The sequence below is a fragment of the Loxodonta africana genome, chromosome 5 (assembly GCF_030014295.1).
Source record: "Loxodonta africana isolate mLoxAfr1 chromosome 5, mLoxAfr1.hap2, whole genome shotgun sequence".
NCBI lineage: Eukaryota > Metazoa > Chordata > Mammalia > Proboscidea > Elephantidae > Loxodonta > Loxodonta africana.
In genome coordinates, this window is record NC_087346.1 from 145,362,151 (window position 1) to 145,379,212 (window position 17,062).

The 17,062-nt window shown below is 41.6% G+C and overlaps 1 protein-coding gene across 7 annotated transcripts in view; it reads left to right on the forward strand.

Moving 5' to 3' along the window:
* LDB2 (LIM domain binding 2) overlaps nucleotides 1–17,062 on the forward strand; it is a 486,610-nt gene that overhangs the window by 185,094 nt on the left and 284,454 nt on the right. The gene's annotated exons all lie outside the window — the stretch shown is intronic.

Consider the following 17,062-nt stretch of genomic DNA (forward strand, 5'->3'; position numbering starts at 1 on the left):
AAATTGTTTGCACTCAACTACTAACCTAAAGGTTGGCGGGTTCGAATCCACCCAAAGGCATTGCGGAAGAAAGGCCTGGTGACCTGTTTCGATTTACATTACAGCCAAGAAAACCCTATGGAGCAGTTCTACTCTGTTAACACATGGGGTCGCCCTGAGCTGGAATCAACTCGAGAGCAATGGATTTAGTTATTGGTTTGGGGAGCATTTTTAATAAATATTGTGGGCGAGAGTGGCAGCGACTGTGCCAGGTAAAAGCTATTTTGGAGCATCTTTATGTTCATCATAATGACTCCATTGCAAGCACTGTTAAGCCCACATCATGAGTGTCCTGATGAGTGAACTTGCACTCCTATGCATGGGCTCCCATCTGCAGCCTTGTGTCCCAGAAAGGAGGAGAGATGGGCTCAGACACCACTGTTCTAGAAGTCCCAGGGAGATAAATGAACTCAGCTTTCCAACAATCACTCCTTCCCCAAAAGTCTGACTGATCAATGGTGAATAATTTTGAACCAAGCAGCGATCAGTCCTCGAAGGCTTTCTATTTTTTTTCTGAGACATAAGCTCAGATACCTTCAAGTCATCATTATTTTATGTGCCTGCGTTTTGTTGGTTCGAGAATCCATCAGGGGCTGCTCATGGTACAAGAATTAATTTTAAACCTCTGCTAATAAACGGATTCTCCCTCTTCCCTCAGTCCACCCCATCCCAACACCATTTAGGGGTGAGGCACAATCAGCGCTTGTTTGAGATCTTCTATCCTGATGACTAGCCATTGTTGCCCGGGGTTTCTTTGTTTCTCAGAGCCAAAATATTTCCCCGAGCAGAGAAGGGAAACAGAGATGATTGACAGCACTGAGCTGAGTCTCATCAGCTGCCTGGCTGACAGCCTGGTGATGTGCGCATGCTGCTGATGTGCGGGCGGGTGACAGCTGATTGACAGCGCAGGGCTGGGAGACAGGGAAGATGAAGCACGCGTAGAGCGCCTGACGCGCTGTTTATGCAGCGCTCCGAGCACAGGCGCTGCCACCTTAACCCATTCGCGGTCCGGGCGCAGTGTGCCAGGCTGGGAAGATATCACGCAGCCCCTGGGCTGCAAGATGCAGCTCTTCCTTGGCACCTCCCCGGGAGCTGTGAGCTGTGTGTTTTGGAGGAGGAAAATAACGATTGGTGATTATATTTGTATTTGTAAAAAAAATTTCCCCTAATTACATCCATGCTAGGAAATAAATATCTCACATGAGGTTTCTTCAGTCCTTATTAGAGAGAGAGAGAGAAAAAAAAAAAAAAAAAATCCTGTTTCTTTTCTCCATCTTTGTGTTTTTAGAGTGTCTCTCTGGTTCCAAGATAGCATGTCTCTAAGCTACTATGAACCCTATAATATGTTTGTTTGTTTGCTTATTTATTTGCTGTCTGGTTCCCCCTATTAGAATGTTAATTCCACGTGAACAGGGGCTTAGTTTTGTTTATTGCTGAATTCCCATATTAACACACTAGCACATAATAAGTGCTCAATATTTGTTGGATGGATGGATGGATGGGTAGGTGGACACATGGATGGATGGATGGATGGACGGATGGGCAGATGGGCGGATGGGTGGATAGGTAGATAGGTGGATGCATGGATGCATGGATGGATGGATGGGTAGAGGTGGATGGCTGGATGAGTGGACGGATGGATGGATGGATGGATAGATGGACATTTGGGGGAAAAATCTTATATCACCAAGCAGAATGTTGACAAATCAATCCCTTTACCAAGATCTTCAGACTTTTTTCTAGTGGAGGAACTTGATCCCCATTCCTTCCATGCAAGACCAGTGTGCCGACATAGCGCTCTGCTGGAGTTTTCAGATAAGCTCTAGGGTGTGCTCTAATCTGCTTTAAGAGAAAAAAAAAAAAAAAAAATCCTAGCAGTATAACACAGGAAAAAATCATGCTATGGGAGATACATTAACCCTCCTCTGTTGATGCAGTCCTCCACCCATCCCAGCCCCAAAGCTCTTCAGTCCCCTGATAGGGGTGGGACCCCCAGGTGGGATATGATTGGGGAGGCAGAGAAACTGTTGTGTCAGATGAGGTCTCCTGCAGTCTTCCTAGAAGACTAGGGGTGTGGTTAGTATGGAGAGGTGCTGGGATGGACAAGGTGATGGGACTGTGTTAGAAACAGAGCTGGCGTCCCTTGGGCCACTTGCCTGGGCCTGCCTTGGAGAGCATCAGGAATGTGTTTTCCGGTAGATAAGTAGGCAGTCCCAGGAAACCAGTACTCCTCTTGGGTTAGGTGGAATCTCAGGAGAGGCAGAGCCTGAGGATTGGACAAATCCCTCTTTGTCAGGGGATCAGTAGAATAAAGACCATTAGAGCCGGAGAGGTCTTTTCAGAAAATGGGAACTTAGATAGACCCCCAACTAGTGAGTCACTGAGCCTCAGCTTTGCTGAGTCCCAAGTAGTGTACCTCCTCACGACGTCCTACCCCTACTTTGTCCCGTAGCCAAGGGGAAAGAAATGGCTTTGTCAATTCATTTATTTATTTTCAGTAACATAAGTAAGAGTCACAAACAAGTACTATGCTTTTATTTGACACAGAAGGCAAGGGAAGCAGGGGTACATGGTTCTCAAAGTTCTCTGCACACCTGCTTTGCAATTCTAAGACCAGTGCATGGTGTGTTGTTATTTCCCTTCCCTGTCTTATATAGGAGGGACCATTCTTAGGTTGCAGCCCAATGGTGGTTCAGTAGTAGAATTCTCACCTTCCATGTGGGAGGTCCCAGGTTCGATTCCTAGCCAATACACTTAATTTGCAGCCTTTTTTATTTATTACCCATCTGTCAGTGGAGGTTTACATGTTGCCATGATGCCGAGCAAGCATCAGCATAGCTTCCAGACTAAGATGGACTAGAAAGGAAGGCCTGCTGATCTACATTTGAAAATCAGCTTCCATGAAACTCCTACAGATCACATAGGTACGTTCTGCAATCAGTCTTGGAGATGGAGCAGGACTAGGCAGGGTTTGATTCCATTGCATGTAGAGTCACCATGAGTCAGGGGCTGACTCAACAGCAGCTAACAACAGCAATTCTGAGGTTAGGATGATCATTCAGTGTTGATTTCACACAAAATACTGATTTCCGTGGCTCATTTTTGGGCACGTAGCAGAACTATGCCCCCACACTAGTCCCTCCCATCCTGACCGTAACACCCATCATTTAGGTAACAAGCTACTCGTAAACCCACCAAGAGACCTAGACTGTGTCCAGATCCACACTGGCCACATTTTTCATCTATAGGAAATATGTGGCTCCCAATTCATTTAGGAATTAGCTCCTTTCTAGGAGAGATCAGAAGAAAGATCTCTTGAGGCCCATACCAGGTACATGGTGCAGAAACTGGGAGGTAGAGTTCAATGTGGACATTTTTGAGTTGTAATTTGTTCTTTGCTCACTAATCAAAACCTCCATTTTCTCTTCTGTAAAATGGGTAAAATATTGCCATCACTGGCTTATGGCAGAAATTAAATGAGATAATAGAATCAAAGAGCCTAGGACTACTTGAGGCATATGCTGTTAGGTGCTGTCAAGTCAGTTCCGACTCATAGCAACTCCACGTACCACAGAACGAAACACTGCCTGTTTCTTCACCATGCTCACAATCGTTATTATGCTTGAGCCCATTGTTGCAGCCGCTGTGCCAATCCATCTCATTGAGGATCTTCCTCTTTTCTGTTGACCCTGTAGCATATAGTAGACGGTATTAACCACTATTCATGCCATGCACAGCCTGTATGTCGTGATAGCTTCTATGCATTGTAGCAGGAAACCCTCTAGTAAGTAATTGGTGCACACTCAGAGGGAAATAGGGAGGCGCAATTGAGTGTGCCTCGGGCTCTGTACTTTTGGTGGCTTAAAACACCAGAACACTTGATTAAACTATACCTAAGTTAACATTGGAAGCCCTGGGAATGTTTAATATGCTCAGCTGCTAACCCAGGGATTGTAGTTTCAAGACAACCTCCTCAAAAGTAAGGCCTGGAGATCTACTTCCAAAAAATCAGCCTTTGAAAACTCCATGGAGCGTAGCTCTACTCTGACACATATGGTTTGCCATAGGTCAGAATTGACTAGATAACAAATGGTTACTGGTTTAGGCTGACTTAGCCCTTGGAAATTAGGGGGGAAATGATTGCAGCTATAAAAATGCCATCTTGCTTCAAGTCACTTCCTATTGTCCTATTTTTTGGGGGAAAGGAATGTAGTCAAGGCAAATGATTCAAGTCTGATGGCCTGGGTTCAAACCCAGCTCTGTTTCTTACTACCTGTATAATTGGGGCTAAGTCACTTTCTAAGTGTGAGCAGCCTCATCTGTAAAATGGGGCAACACATAGACCGGCTCATGGGGTTGTTTTGAGGGTTTGATGAGCTGATGCATGTAAAGTAGCTAACAGGGTTTCCAGTATCTTGAAAATACTCAATAAATAAATATTAGCTGTTGTTATTTGATTGACTTCCCATGAGCACATTGCTGCCTCTGTGTTGAGGCCCAGGACAATTCATAAAAATTTTGTTAATCCTTTACCTGCTGTTGTTGTTAGTTGCCACTGAGTCAGCTCCAGCTCATAGAAACCTTTCGTACAACAGAAGAAAATGTTGCCAGGTCCTGCACCATCTTTATGATTTTTGCTGTTTGAGTCCATTGATTTGGCCACTGTGTCAGTCCATCTCCCTCACCTTCACTGACCCTCCGTTTACCAACCGTGATATTCTTTTCTAGCTATCTTTCCTGATGACGTGTCCAAAGTAAGTGAGCCAAAGTCTTGCCATCCTGACTTCATTTTTTTTTTCAATTGTACTTTAGGTGAAGGTTTATAGAACAAATTAGTTTCTCATTAAACAATTAATACACATATTGTTTTATAACATTGGTTGCCAACCCTACAATACGTCAACACTCTCCCCTTCTTGATCTTGGGTTCTCCATTACCAGTTTCCCTGTCTCCTCTTGCCTTCTTGTCCCTGCTCCTGGACTGTGTGCCCATTTAGTCTCGTTTTGTTTTATGGGCCTGTCTAATCTTTGGCTGAAGGGTGAACCTCAGGATTGACTTCAGTACTGAGGTAAAAGGGTGTCCTGAAGCTATACTCCCAGCGTTTTCTCCAGGCTCTGTCATACCTCTAAGTCTGGTCTTTTTTTTTTAGTTAAAATTTTGTTCTACATTTTTCTCCAGCTCTGTCAAGGACCTTCTATTGTGATCCCTGTCAGAGCAGTCAGTGGTGGTAGCTGGGCACCATTTAGTTGTACTGGACTCAGCCTGGTGGAGACTGTGGTACTTGTGATCCATTAGTCCTTTGGACTAATCTTTCCCTTGTGTCTTTGGTTTTCTTCATTCTCCCTTGCTCCAGACAGGGTGAAACAAGTAGAGTATTTTAGATGGCCTCTCACAAACTTTTAAGACCCCAGACGATACTCACCTAAGTACAATGTAAAACATTTTCTTTATGGACTATGTTATACCAATTGAGCTAGATGTTCCCCAAGACCATAGTCCCCAGCCCTCAGCCCAGTAATTCAGTCTGTCAGGGAATTTGTCACCACCCTCACTTCTAATGAGCATCCTGGTTGTATTTCTTCTAAGACTGATTTGTTAGTTCTTCTGGCAGTCCATGGTATATTCGATATCCTTTGCCATCACAATTACAATGAATCAATTCTTCTTTTGTCTTCCTTTTTCATTGTCTGGTTTTTGTATACATATAAAGCTATTCAGAAGACCATGGCTTGGGTCAGGCCCCCTCACTCATCAAACTGACGTCTTTCCTTTAGTTACTGATTGTAATTTTGAGTTGGTGGATCCTAGTAGTTATCATATACTTGTCATTTCATCTGGAATAAGGATTTCCAACAGGATCACACTTTCCTAGTCACATAGCCCAAAACTGTTCATTTTTTCCTCTGTGGCCACTGAGGGAACATTCTATTCTTCAGAAAAAGAGAAGTTGTTTTAGGAAATGTCATCACACCCCTTGCTGTTATTTTCTTCCTCAGTCATCAAGTCTCATTAGATGATTGGAAGAATCACAAATTGGCCCCTCTGTGGGGCCATTTTACACTAGCTGTTTCCCTTTTCATTCTCTTCCCCACCTCCCACTTTTCTAAAAACTCAGATAGCACTGCAAAATTGACTAAGTTCTTCAATTTTGCCTATAGTATGTGTTTTTATATGTTGTGCATTTGGACATATTCCCCTAAGGTAGAAAAATTCTACAAGGCCCAAGAAGCTTCACTGTCTCTGAGTACTGTTTTTCTCCTGCTTTTTATTGGCTCTCCTCACTCAGCTAAGTTTTATTGTGCTTTCTATGTAGGAATTCTGAGAGCATTTCCCTTCATTTTCTCTCCTTCTCTCTAATATCCTATTACACAATGAAAAAAATATTTCTGGGAAAATCACTCCGTGATAATATGCATAAGGCATTTTGACACCACATAATAACTACTGTGACATGAATATTGGAAACCCTGGTGGTGTAATGGTTAAGAGCTATGGCTGCCAACCAAAAGGTCAGCAGTTCGAATCCACCAGGCACCCCTTGGGAACTCTATGGGACAGCTCCACTCTGTCCCATAGGGTGGCTAAGAGTTGGAATTGACTTGACGGCAATGGGTTTTGGTGGCATGAATATGGCCATTTAAAAAGATTACACGTGAAGAGAGTACACTGCAGCACATGGGAAAAAGGGATTTACAAGCTGAGAAATTGTGCGTGTGTCTTTTCTGTGAATAAAGCATCTACAGTGTACGCCTGGTACCTGAAAAGGCACAGATTCAGTGGCTTCTGCTCAACGTTCCTCAGTCTCCTCACAGGTCTTGGGGATTTGGTCCATGACTCCAGAACTTGATTAAACTATTTCTAGCTATAGGGTCGCTATGAGTCGGAATCGACTCGACGGGACTGGGTTTGCTTTGGTTTTTTTGGGTTGAGGTTGACATTGCTTTGGAAATTGGGGGGGGGTGGAAATGATTTTAAGTACTAAAATGCTGACTTATTCCAAGCACTGCCTATTAATCTATTTTATTATGAAAAAAGTGTAGTTCAGGTAGGGTCTCTAAGTAAGAGTAAAGCAACTTTGTTTCTCTAAACATTTCTCATTCTTTTTTTTTTACCCCATTCATATGGATGAAGATTAAAATCATGGACTTTAGATCCACTTAGATTCTTTTTTTGTGTCTTTTCTTCACCACAGCAGGGTGACGATATGCATGTTGCTTAAACTTTCTTAATTTTAGTTTCTTCATCTGTAAAGTCAAGGTCATAGTGATGCCGTCATAAAAAAAAAAAAAATTTTTTTTTTTTTTTAGTAGGGTACAAAGGAAATGTATGTGTGTGACTGTAGCTTTGCGTTGCCCATGGAAAGCACACAATAAGTACTTACTGCATGAATGAATGAATGGATGGAGAGTGACTGAATAGATGAGTGAATTAACACAGAACAGGAAAAACTGTGGCTCTGGGCAGAGCCAGATCAAACCTGTTTTCTTTCCATGTGAAAACCCTAAGAATTGAGTCACCAATTGGAATAAAGACTGATGTTAATAAAAGGTGGTTGTTGAAGCAAACAAGTCCCAAACTATTACAATGATGACACGGGTCCAACAGAGGGTGAGACTTCCATCCTCCAGTTTGCTGTTGAGCACTTATCAAGTGTCAGGCACTGCACTTGGCACCTTTGTTGTTGTAGCTGTTAGTTGCCTTTGAGTCAGTGCTGACTCATGGCCACCTCATGTATAATAGAACAAAACGTTGCTCAGCCCTGTGCCATCTTCATGATCATTGCTATGTTTGAGTCCATTTTTGTGGTCATTGTGTCAACCCATCTTATTGAGGGTTTCCCTCATCTTTGCTGACCCTCCACATTTCCAAACATGATGTCCTTCTCCAGCCATCAGTCCCTCCTGATGATGCATTCAAAATAAGTGAGCTGAACTCTTGGACAATATTCTCTGATCCATAAGGTTTTCATTGGCTAATTTTCAAAAGATGATTGCTAGGCCTTTCTTCCTAGTCTCAGTCTAGAAGCTCTGGTGAAACCCATCCACCATGGGTGGCCCTGCTGGTATTTGAAATACCGATGACGCAAGCCATCACAGTACAGAGGCAACTTTGGGCTCCATACCTTTTTTTAACTGAGGCAGCTGGGTGCTGCAAATGGTTACCTACTTGACTGTGAGCCAAAAGGCTGGCATTTCGAACCTACCCAGGGGCACCTCAGAAGACAGTCCTGGAGATCTGCTTTGTAAAGGTCACAGCCTTGAAAACCCTACAGAGCAGTTCTACTCTGCATGGGGTTGCCATGAGTCAGAATGGACTTGAAGGCAACTAACAACAACAAAAGCAATCTTGTTTACTAAGGACCAGATGAAAGGAAATGGACTTCGATTGCATTCAAAAATGTATCTTAAAGAATGCACTTCCTCATTGCAGTCCATGATGGTTACTTACTGGAATGGATTCTTGTCTGCAGCATCTTTTTTGCATAATAACATAGATACCATTCTCTCAGATGACTCTGGGAAACGCTTTCCTTAAAGCATGGAACTACACTAAATGGTTCCTGGGTGGCCGACGCTGTGATTTTAGTGAGTGACTCTTTTCAACAGCAGTCCTCACTGGGATGACAAGATATGGAGTAAATTAAGTTAGGACCAAAGCAGACTTCATTTGAAGTTCATTTTTTTCATTCACTTATTCATTGTTTTATTCACTCAGAACTCACTGAGCTTTTGCTATTTGCCAAATGTTGTCTTAATGGGGCAGACAGTTCTTGGGAGGAAGGTAGTTCATCACAATTTTTTTTTTCATTTACTTCTGATTTCATTTCATTTAAAACTCTTACCTGAAATTAGCATAATCAACTAAGCTGCTCAGAAAGAGAATATTCTTGTAACATTTATGGACTGTTATAAAGAAGTCTAGGACTGGTTATAAAGAAGACTTGAGAGAAAGCCCACAACTGATAGGCCAACTGACAGACTTCTGATGGGGAAAAAGGAGACTGAATCGCTTCCCATTTGTGGTTTCAAATTGATGGTATCAAGAGTCACAAATTGGCCTTCACAATAGATTGAGCAGACATTCCATTCTCCCATTGCTAATAAATACCACACCAATGACCACAAGAGATAATGGACTAAAAAGTGTTTTGAATGAACTTAAAGTGGTGTAAAAGCTGAAGGTATAATTATCATCATATTTTAATTGACTTTCAGGATTTTGGTGAATTTTTGTTGTTAGGTGCTGTCAAATTGATTCTGACTCAGAGTGACCCTATGTACAACAGAATGAAACACTACCCTGTCCTGTGCCGTCCTCACAATTGTTGCTGTGTTTGAGCCCATTGTTGCAGTTGCAGTGTAAATCCGTCTCATTGAGAGTCGTCCTCTCTTCACTGGTCCTCTACTTTACCAAGCATGATATCCTTCTCCAGGAACTAGTCCCCCATGACAATATGTCCAAAATACTTGAGATGAAGTCTCACCGTCTTTACTTCTAAAGAGCATTCTGGTTGTGCTTCTTCCAAGACAGACTTGTTCATTCTTTTGGTAGTCCTTGGTATATTCAATATTCTTCACCAACGCCGTAATTCAAATGCATCAATTCTTCTTCAATCTTCCTTATTCATTGTCCAGCTGTCACATGCATATGAGGTGATTAAAAAGACCATGGCTTGAACCAGGCACACCTTAGTCTTCAGAGTGACATTTTTGCTTTTCAACACTTTAAAGAAGTCCTTTTCACAAAATTTGCTCAATGTAATATGTCGTTTGATTTCATGACTGCTGTTTCCATGGGCATTGATTGTGGACCCAAGTAAAATGAAATCCTTGACAACCTCAATACTTACTGTGTTATTGGTCCGTTTGTGAGGGTTTTTGTTTTCTTTATTTTGAAGTGTAATCCATAGTGAAGGGTGTAGTCTTTGTTCTTCATCAGTAAGTGAGTCAACTCCTCTTCTCTTTTAGCAACGTAGTGTCATCTGCATATGACAGGCTGTTAATCAGGCTTCCTCTTATCCCAATGCCATATTCCTCTTCATATAGTCCAGCTTCTTGAATTACTTGGTTAGCATACAGATTGAATAGTTATGGTGAAAGGATTCAATACTGATGCACACCTTTTCTGATTTTAAACCACACAGTAATCCCTTGTTCTGTTCAAACAACTGCCTCTTGGTCTATGTACAGGTTCTACATGAGTACAGTTAAGTGCTGTGGAATTACCATTCTTCACAATGTTATCTATAAACTTATGATCCACACAGTTGAATGTCTTTGCTTAGTCAATAAAACACCTGTAAACATGTTTAGATGTTTATTGGTGAATTTTTACTTTTCCCTTATTTAAGTTATATGTCAAGCTGTCAAGAAATCTTGAGTGGTTGTTGGATCTTTCCACATAGGGTTGAAATTCATTGTCAAAGTACAGGCTTGAGCAAGTAAGATCCCTCATTGTCCTCAAGACTTTATCTGGGGAGTCTGAGTGAGATACTAACCAGGAAGTCTGTACTATGGATTATTTTTGAGACTCTGCAAGACTATGATATCTTTGGGGTCCTGGCACATACAGTTCCTGACTCTTTGCTTCATGGAGCACGTTCCTACTCCTGCATCCTTCCTTTGATTCTTAAGCCAAGATGGCACTGCCCTGTAGTGGATAACAAGAGAAGTGTGGGGAAGTTTTTGATTGTCAAAAGGAATGACTATTCTGCACAATAAAAAATTGTTAAGAAACACCTCACCTGGCCTGCCTGACCTCCAACTTACTAATTATCTTGAAGGTAGGGTGGCCAGATAAAACATAAGTATACAATGCAACACTTTGGACATAGACTAGAAAATTATTTGTTGTTCATCTGAAATTAAAATTTAACCAGGAAGTCTGCATTTTTCTCTGCTAATCTGGCAGCCCTACTTAAAGGACCCCAGATCATGCTGCTCAAATATGAAATCTTGGTCACTTCAGAACAGCTACAGTGGAATGTGAGCACAACACATTACATGAAAAAGACTCTGAACAATTTACCTGCTCCTTTTATTCAAAGAAATACTGCCTCTGTTTATGTCCAATCAGTGTACTCATAAGCCCCACCTAGAGAAACAAATGTCTTGGACTTGGTGGTGGGGCTGAAGCCTGCTTGAATTCAAATCTAATATCCTTATTGTAGGCCTTCCCTTGTTGACTATATCTGGCATTTGGGCAGGTGCTGAGCACACACAGGTAACTATGATATACTGTCTGCTTTCAAGGAGCTTACAGTTTAATAAGGAAGAAAAACACAAACAATTAACTCTAAAGCAATATCATCAATACTGTAAGAGTAAGGCCAGCAAAGTGCTATGGAGCATTAAGGAAGGTGTGATGAAATCTGCTTTCGGCAAAAGAAGGCTCAGGCTGGCAAAGACTTCCTATCCTTCTAAAAACCTTGGTTTCCTAATCGCATAACAGAAAACATTCTATCACAACACCTTGCAAATAGAAAGCTTTCTGTAAATATTTGTGTATTGAATAAGTGATATAGTGCTGGGACATAGTACAAATACGACCCAAAGAATCTGATTATCTACCCCACAGGCAAAATATTCCATCTATGGTTTTTCCCATGTTTTAATAAGTTTCCAATATCCAATCTCAAGGTTTAGCACCTTGTTTTGTATTATAAGAATAACAAAATATCATAGAGCAATTTGGATATTTGTCCACAGTTAGAACCTGGGCTTGGCACTCACAATCTAAATGCCAAATTAAAATCACATCTGCCCAACCCTTCAGTACTAGGACTGAGCTTTTCTCTTTTGGGCCACGGGTTGGTGGAGTATTTTTTGGACCATGGGTTGGTGGAGTATTTTTCCTACATAGTTAGTCTGTTAATGTACTGGTAAATTCAACTGTGTCATTAAATTCCATAAAATAAGTAGTCCTCAGCAATGGCTAACTAGGTAGTTGAATCTTTCTATTGAATGGATCTTAAAAAAAACCAAACTCATTGTTGTCAAGTCCATTCAACTCAAAGCGACCCTATAGGACAGAGTAGAACGGCCCCATAGAGTCTCCAAGGAGCTCCTGGCGGATTCGAATTGCCAACCTTTTAGTTAGCAGTCATAGCACTTAACCACTGCACCACCAGGGTTTCCACTGGCTGTAATTTCAGTGTATTTATGTAACCTTTCTTGAGTGCTTTCCATATGCTAGTTGGCTTTCTGTGCTCTGAGGATAAGAAGGTGAATAAGCAAAATCTCTTGCCTTGGTAAAAGCTACAAGTCTAGTGAAATATTCCTAAAATCTTGACTATTAACATCTTAGCCATGTATTTTTGTATAGATGCTCACCCTGTCTAAGCATTTGTTCTTCATCAAGCTTAACGTGATTTTAGACTCAATATCCAAACGTAGCATTGGTACCATTTTTGAATATAAAGACTTTGGAAAAATCAGTATTAAGCTGAGATGCATGCAGCATTCCCTTTGTTTAATACTGGTTTGTGATGATATTTTGTGGCTTTGAATTAGTTTTCAGTCCATGTGTGATCAAAGTCCAACAGTACCCTTGTTTTGTGGGGTGGGCTGATTTGAGGCATCCTTCCCGCAAGCCAATGTATAACTTCATCTTCACATTCATGTTGTGTTTGTAGGTGGTGAACACGCCTTATTTATGCAGGTGGAATAAAATAAAGCATTTGTTGAAGTCGGGTTGAATTAGCATTCTTCTACAACTATATTAAGCAATATTCACGGGAATTTCATTAAGAACATAGAGACTGCATAACAAAATTACCCATCAGGGTATGTTTCATTATTTATTGTTTAATCAAGGTAGTCATATTGGAGTATTTGAATGCAGGAGCTTACAGAACTTGGTGCCTTCGTATATTCTGCTTTTATTATTCATTCCAGGAGAATCAGCTTCACACAACCATTATCTCGTGCTTGTTTATTTTTCCTGACATTGGTCCTTTCCAATGCTACTATCTTTAACATACTCTTTGATGGCAACTGCTGCCCTGGTACAACCTGTATCTTCAGCTTTTCAACAAGTCAGGACTTGAAATTGATAGCGATTAACACTAGTAGTCATTCTGCAGACCTGTAGAAGGAAGAAGCAAGGTCACCTGGGAGCTTGGTAATAAAGCCACTCCCTTTTTATGAGACAGCACAATTCCCCACTTATACATTGGGACACGTTCTCCATATTATCTACAGCAAAAAGAGCATTGGATTTTCACAGACCTTTCCAAAAATTATGGCTTACTTATTCCTGCCTTTGAATAAGGGACTTTGGTGGTTCAGTGGTAGGATTATTGCCTTCCATGAGGGAGACCCGGGTTCGATTTCTTGCCAATGTGCCTCATGCATAGCCAACCAGCTCTCAGTGGTGGTTTGAACGTTGCTCAACAGTTTTCAGCAGAAGTTCTAGACTAAGACAGACTAGGAAGTAAACCCTGGTGATCTACTTCTGCAAGTCAGCCAATGAAAACCCTATGATCGCAAAGGTCAGATGATGGGGCCAACTCAAAGGCAGTTAACGACAATGCTTGAATAATCTTTCGGCACAGTGATTAAGCACTTGGCTGCTAATTGCAAAATTGTTGTTTGAACCCACCAGAGCCTCTGTGGGTAAAAGATGTGGTAGTCTGCTTCTGTAAAGATTACAGCCATGGAAACCCTATGGGGCAGCTCTACTCTGTCCGATAGGGTTGCCGTGAGTCAGAATTGACTCAATGGCAATGGGTATTTGCAATTTCATTGTTTATCTTTGTTTTACCTTGGAAAATGCATCATCTGCTATGTCGGAATGGGTTAGTTACAGTGAGGGCAATGAAAAAATACAAGCATTCTTTCAGAACCTAATTATGAGGCAAGCCCAGTTAGTAATGGTTAGGTGTTTATTTCCCGACAGACACACTAGGTGTTTCTATGTTGCTCTTGGATTCCAAAGGAAAAGCAACCACCTGAGATGCTTCTCTGATAAAGGATGACTGCTTGTGTATTCAGAACTAATGCAACCTTTGAAAATATTCCAAAATATTCCAAAAATTGAAGTTACGTAATGCTGCCTGAGAGATGTCTGTACCCACAAATTTCTCCTGAAAAGGTTCATACATGAAAAATAGTACTATCATTTTATAGAGTCAACTACACTTACTCAGTTTTCTATTGAGGCATTTAGGGAAGTTCAAATTTCAAGCTTAAAAAAAAAAATCAACTTTTTAAAGGTGGTCTGCACAGAATAACATTGTCTTGCTTATTTGCTTGTCTTCAAAAGGACCATAAGAGAAAGGGTAAACAGTGTTTGACTGATTATGTAAATAAACCTCTCATTATCACCTTAATAGTTCTCCACATTTCTAGACACAGTACCCGCCTGCGTTTCCTATAAAATGCTTTAGTACTTACAGCCCTATTATTTTTTTAAAAGATGGGCCCAAAATCAGTAATTACGAGAGTTATTATTCAGGTTCACAGCAGTGCGGGAGCTATTTTTCACTTGATAATTACCTTAAATTATCTAATGTTAAACTAATGTCAGACCAGCGCCATGCCTTATTTAAGAAAATGGTCCACCAGCCCCGTGCCAGCAGGCCCAGCTGTGGAAAATTAAAAGATTTATTAAATCCAGGCCCATCTTCAGCATTGCCTCATCAGCATTACTTACGGAAGTTCTAAGACGTGTTAGACTTCTCATCAGATGTTTGCCACATCTTTCCCGAGGTCCTATTGCCTCTCTTGACAATTGGTGTTTCCATTCCGTTCATTCCATTCTTAGCTCTAGGCTTTGTTACCAACCAGCACACTGTTTTAATTGGCACTTTCTCCATTCAGAGCCTTCAGGAGAAAGGAAGATGACCCAGCTCCGGGGAAATAAGAATGCCTATGATCCTATTTCCCTTCCTACATTCCTCATTTTTGAATTGGAATTTTATTACTTGTGTCCCCATAAAAAGCAAGAAAAAGAAAAATTCAAGACCCTCCAATATTAACTGTGGTTTTGTCTAAAAGAGACACAGTGATTGAATACAATTTCTAGTCCAAAATAAGTAATTCTTTCTTTGATATTTTAATTTGTCAAAAAATATATACATGAGTAAGACACTAGTGGATTCTTGTCTTGGCATTTTTCAAATGTGTCCAACAATAACCTCCTGGATTGCTTAATGAGTTAAAACGACAAACATTCTTATCATGCTTTGCGGTTTATACAATTCTTTCATAAATCAGGGCCATCTGTAAGCTCACTGAGGATGAGGGCTGGGTCTTATTTATCTTGCAGGCTCTGTGCCTGCCAATGGGAGTGATTGAAGGAGGTCCATAGTTAATATTGGCTGAACAGGACTGGATGGAAGTATCCTCATTCCAGCCTCATGACCCTCAGGAACAGGGCTTACAATGATCCTTTGTATTGTATGTTATTTTTAGCTGCCATTGAATCAGCCCCAACTCATGGTGACCCCAAGCACAACAGAATGAAGTACTGCTTGGTCCTGTACCATCCCCATGCTCAGCTGCGGATCAGACTGTTGTGATCCATAGGGTTGTCAATGACTATCTTTTCAGAAATAGATTGCCAGGCCTTTCTTCCAGGTTACCTCTGGATGGAGTCAAATTGCCAACCTTTTGATTACAAGCATGTTAATTGTTTTCACCATCCAGGGACTCCACTCTTCCCAACTCATGGTGATGCCAGACTTTTGTGATCCATAGGGTTTTCACTGTCTTGTTTTTATAAGGAGATCACCAGGCCTTTCTTCCTAGTCCATCTTGGTCCAGAAGATCCTCTGAAACCTGTTCAGCATCAGAGCAACATGCAAGCCACAAGCCCCCCTGACAAATGCGTGGTGGATGTGCCTGAGGTGCAGCAGCTGGGACTCGAACCCAGGTCTCCTGTATGGAAAGTGAAAGTTCTATCACTGAACCACCACCGCTCCGACTTGTACTGTGTAGACGAAGAAAGTGAGGCCTGAGAGACTCAGAACTCAACTCTTCTGCCTCGGATGCCCATATTGTGGCCCTCTTTACCACGCTGTTTCTTAGAGGCGTTTTGAAGAATGAAGAATTTTTAAATGCTACCTGTTTGGATGAAAAAAATCTGATCTCTTGCTTTGGATTCTGGAAACTTATCTCCTCACCCACCCTTCCCAGATACAACGCAGGTTAAGAATATAGTTCTGAATGGCAAACACATACCTCCAGCACATTTTTTCATCAAAGTTAAGTAAGGATTGCTTGTATCCTTCCAACACTGCTGCTGCAAAGCTGACATTTATAAATTTCCTTTTTCAACGCAGTATGGGATCCTCCATATGTCTTCCACAATAACTCCCCATGTTTTCGGGGAATCTAAAGACTTATTTCCTTCCAAGTCCTGGTTGTTGGCATTTTTTCCCAGCCTCCAACACTGCCAAGAGATGAGCTTCAATTTAGAGGAACTGTTACATTTGTCATTGTGAATTTGCTAAACTTTGAATAAATTTGAAGATTTATGCTTATTCCCAAACGCGCTCTGAGAATATCTTTGAAGCTCAGAAAGCTCGCGCCTGACTTCCTTTCCAGTGGTCTCGATAAATGAATTTTTCAAGCCGTGGAATCTTCCTGCCTGGGTTGCCATCATAGCCTCAGCTTGGACACGCTCGGACTGCCGGGAGCTCAGATGTCACCCACTGCAAGGGAGGAGGGTCCTCTCCCTGCCTTGGAAACTGCACGTTAAGTCTGCATTTCCAGGATGTCGGGTTAAAGGGGATTTTAAAGTAACCCTTCGGTTTAAAGGGAAACCCTGGTGGCCTAGTGGTTAAGTGCTACAGCTGCTAACCAAGAGGTCGGCAGTTCGAATCCGCCAGGCGCTCCTTGGAAACTCTGTGGTGCAGTTCTACTCTGTCTATAGGGTCGCTATGAGTCAGAATCGACTTGACAGCAGTGGGTTTTTAGTGGGTTTCACTTTAAAGACAAAGCCCAGGGCAGCCAGTTGGACAATCCTGGCTTCCAATCATGGTGTTGTCACACAGAAACCGCATGACCTTGGGGGTTA